Consider the following 4,962-nt stretch of genomic DNA (forward strand, 5'->3'; position numbering starts at 1 on the left):
GTCCCAGGAGATCAGTGATTCCACACTAGGACACTCCGAGGAGCTATTTGCATAATCATTTCTTGATTGTGGCGTCTCACCCTGCCTGTTCCAAGAGGGAGAACAGGACATGCTGTTTTGTGATGCACAAAGCCTAAAGCAGTCACAGTTATAAGAAGATGACGGTGGGGAATGGCAAATTTTGTCTAAGGAGGTAGCTGATGATGAGACAGTTATCGATAACTCAGTGTCACAAAGTGACTGGCCCTGTGTGACACGACCCAACAATCGGTCGGTCACTAAACGGTAAAACAAACAAGGGAACAACGGGGAAACAATTACAATGGTGGGCCCTGGGATAGGGAATGGGGAAATGGACACCTCCTGCACTCTCCTGAGGATGTGTCCTGCTCTTACTAGTGTCCCTATACATGTTCTTTAAACCTGTGGCTGAGCAGGATACCTTAGCCCTTGCTTGCTCTGCACCTATCCCTAAGTAGGGAATTGGCAAGTGAAGACACTGGTTCCACCGCTGCACTAATACAACACAAGGTATGGATAGACAGACAGCAAAAGGAGCAGGATAACAAAAGCCACACTTAGCTTTCTCTGCTGCAATGCACTGCACAGTAGAGTAAGGCACCACTGCACCAGCAACCTCCTGTCTTCAGCATGGTTGGTATCCAAAAGGACCTGTATAACCAACAGTCAGCTGAAGCTTTTCTTGTGGACCAGGAGGAAGACATGAGACCGGGAGATACTATCCAGCCCAGTCTCATCTTATCTGCTCAGTGCAGATTGGGTAACAATGAGGAGATGGAGGCTGAGGAGGGGGAAGAGGAACAGGAGCTGGTTGATAGTGCTACCGAGGATAGTACCCACACAAGCATCATACAATCTCTCCTATGTGAGTGTGACAGAGTCAGCTTACGCTGAGTCGTTTTCTATAGGGTGGGCCCTCTGGGTCGTGGCACCCACCCACCTAGAGCGAGCTGACCTTGTGAGGAACCAACCCCTGTACAGGTAGTGTCAGGGGCAAGACCAAGGGGGTGAGCCACCACGACAGCTGGGACCAGACGGCCGTCTCAGGTAGACACTAGGTACGAGTGTCTGATGACAAAGGACGTGCAGGACACAACGAACATCCTTACGAGGGTCGACGGCGTCCTTGTCGACTCCTCCACTCTCCTCGTCACTGCCGATGTCGAATCCCTGTACACCTGTATCGATCATGCCCTTGGCCTGGATGCGGTTCGCCTCTTCCTGGACATGTCCGACCTGGATGGTTCTCTGTGCAAGTTGCTCCTCGAGCTGTTGCGCTTTGTCCTTACCCACAATTTTTTTGTGTTTAAAGACCAGTTTTATCTTCAGCGGTGCGGCACCGCCATGGGCGCGGCATGCACGCCTTCATACGCTAATTTCTTCCTCAGGTCGTGGGAGAGATTCATTTTTGGCGACGGGGGTGCGCCGGCCACCTCCCGTGTGCTGTGCTGGCACCGCTATATTGATGATATTTGTTTTTTTGGGATGGTATGGTGCAACAGCTCGGGGAGTTCATGACGTGGCTTAACATTAGCGACTTTGGTATCAAACTTACCTTTAGGTATGACTTCAAGTCTATCGACTTTCTGGACGTCACTCTGGAGGTGGATCATGATCGCCACATCCAGACTGACGTCTACAGAAAGTCGACCTCAGTCAATGCCTTGTTGCACGCTGAATCTGCACACAGTTTTTCTACCATTAGAGCCATCCCGGTCGGGCAGTTCCTAAGGATGAGGCGAATCTGCTCCACAGATGATAGATTTGAAAACCATGCTCGCGATTTGCGGACACGGTTTCAGGACCGAGGATACAGTAACAGGTGTATAGGGAGGGGATAGAACAGGGCGAGGAGAATGGTACATAGGGATTTGTTGTACCCCTGGGCGGTCAGTGGTGGTGGAATGGTTGGGAGGGGTGCTTCTGGTCCTACTGGCCCTATTCGATTCATTTCAATTTTCAATCATGAGTGGGACCATATGAGGGAGATTCTCTCTAAACATTGGGCCATCTTGAGTTCCGAACCATCCTTGCGTCCGACTACTGGAGATCGCCCTATGATGACCTCTAGAAGGTCTAAAAATTTAAAAGATCTCCTTGTTAGGAGCCATTATGTCCCATCACGGACTAATCCATTTGGCTCCAGGGATCCGGTCGCTGGATCTATTCCCTGCGGCCACTGTCTTGCCTGCTCGAATGTCCTGTGATGCTCTACATTCCACACTTCAGATGGTTCTAAAGAATTCCAGATTTCCCAGCATATATCATGTGGTAGTACCAATGCCATATATTATGCAACATGTGGGTGCCCCATGATATACGTTGGTTTGACTTCAAGAGAATTACGTGTGAGGGTGCGTTAGCATGTGCGAGACATTCGGGCGGCCAAGACAGTGGCCGACTGCTCTACCCTCAAGACTATCCCTCGCCACTTCAAGATGTTTCACAATTGTGACCCTCAAACATTTATGGTGAGAGGAATTGACTGTATCCACCTGGGGTTTAGAGCAGAGAACTACAAGAAGATTTTAGCCCAAAGAGTGACTAAATGGATTGTCACCTTAGATACGGTGACTCCGAAAAGTCTCAATGAGTCCCTAAGTTTTGCCTCTTTTTTATAGTTTTATAGTCTTATTTTCTGTGCCTCTCCTGCATCCACCATTTCGCACATTTCCCCCATGTCCGTGGTTATTTTATTTGTTTTTAACCCTTTGTGTGTTTTTTTCACTCTAGTGTCACTTTTTAATTGTGGCTCTTTTGGATTAATGGGATCCTCCTGGGACCTATATTGTGGATGTTTCCTCTGGACTCGTCGCTGTGCTGATATGTCATACTAATGAAGATTATATTCCGGATATAAACTTATTTCTGTGTCCCCTGTAGGTGTATGGACAATTTCCATATATACTATCTGCTCATTGGGGATTGGGTAACAATGAGGAGATGGAGGCTGAGGAGGGGGAGAAGGAACAGGAGCTGGTTGATAGTGCTACCGAGGATAGTACCCAGACAAGCTTCATACAATCTCTCCTATGTGAGTGTGACGGAGTCAGCTTACGCTGAGTCGTTTTCTTTAGAGTGGACCCTCTGGGTCGTGGCACCCACCCACCTAGGGCGAGCTAACCTTGTGAGGAACCACCCCCTATACAGGGAGTGTCAGGGGCAAGACCAAGGGGGTGAGCCACCATGACAGCTGGGACCAGACGGCCGGCTCAGGTAGACACTAGGTACGAGTGTCTGACGACAAAGGACGTGCAGGAAACAAGACAAGACAAAACATGAATTCAAGGTAGCTTCATTAAGGCAAACTCAGGGTAACATCAGGTGCAAAACGTGATAACAGGCAAAACACAGCAAGGTGCGTGCGTGGCACGCCAAGGTCCATGGCATGGTACATGTCATGTAGCACGCCTGGGTACAGGCAAGGGCTTAATGGCATTGGACTCCGGACAACTGGCAACGATCGACAGGATCAGCGCATCAGGCTGCGGACATCAGCTCTGGGCATCAGGCCGCAGTCATCAGGCTTACAATCTCTGGCAGCGATCGGCAGGTTCCGGGCATTCGGCAGGCAAACCAGGATTCAAGCAAGGAGGCACGACAGATCTCCAGACATGGTGCGTGTTAGGAAACACGCCAAAGTCCAAGGCAAAGTTCCAGGCAGGGTGTGTGCTAGGGGCACAACAGAGTCCAGGGCAAGGTGCAAGGCAAGGTGCGTGTGTAGGGGACACGCCAGGTTCAAATTACAAAACACGGTGCGTGTGTAGGGGACACGCCAGGGTTCAAAGTTCCAAGTACAAGACATGGTGCGTGTGTAGGGACACGCCAAGGTTCAAGGTCCAAGGCAAGGTCCTTGGTGTGCCGAGGGACACGCCATGGTCAGGGTACAAGGCAAGGTCCTGCGCATGCCAAAGGACACGACAGGGTCAGGGTACAAGGCAAGGTCCTGCGCGTGCCAAGGGACACGCCAGGGTCAGGGTACAAGGCAAGGTCCTGCGCATGCCAAAGGACACGACAGGGTCAGGGTACAAGGCAAGGTCCTGCGCGTGCCGAGGGACACGCCAGGGTCAGGTTCAAGACAGGGTGCATGCTAAGAGACACGCCAGGGTTCAGGTTAGGACCTGTGCGTGCAAGAGGGCATGACAAGGTACAAGCTAGGGCATTGCTAGATCAGACTGGGCTGGACCATAGAGAAGGTCACATGATCAGGGGCTCCAGAAACACTGATAGGTTAGCTGGGTTATACAGTGCTGGAACATAGGAAAGGTCACATGATCAGGGGCTCCAGGAACACAGGGAGGACTGCTGCAGGACACATGCGCACTGGCAGGCAGCCATGAGATGAGGCGCGTGTGCACACTGCTCCAGGCATCTTGCAGCACAACAGTCACGAGGTGCGTGTGCACAGGGCTGCCACTAGGAATTTTGGGGCCCCATACTGGCAACATTTTCGGGACCCCCTTGAGACTCCACCCAGGCTCCACCCCAGCCCCGTCCTCCACCCCTCAAACTGTCCACAGCCCCACCACTCTCTCTTAGAAAAATTCCCCTTCTCACCAATCACACATTAACAGTCCCCATCTCCAGATCACAAACATAGCCAGCAGCTCTTGTTATGACCAAAAGATTTTTTAAATCTGCCACCACAAGGTAGACTCTTTTGGCTGAGCCCTATTCTACTCTAACCTATTAAACATTTGCTAAAATATCCAACACAATTTAGGTATATTTTTTTATTTATTTTTCAATTTTTAAAATGACAAATAATATCACATCCAAAGAGACAAATACCACCACACCATGCCCAGACACCATATTACCACCACATGGTGACCAATAATACCACATACAAGGAACAAATACAGCCATACCAAGTCCAGACCACATATTACCACCAGTGACAGAATAATAGCACATACAAGGGACAAATACCACCGCACC

The sequence above is a fragment of the Dendrobates tinctorius genome, unplaced genomic scaffold (genome assembly GCF_039654945.1).
Source record: "Dendrobates tinctorius isolate UK_male_01 unplaced genomic scaffold, ASM3965494v1 ptg000022l, whole genome shotgun sequence".
Taxonomy (NCBI): domain Eukaryota; kingdom Metazoa; phylum Chordata; class Amphibia; order Anura; family Dendrobatidae; genus Dendrobates; species Dendrobates tinctorius.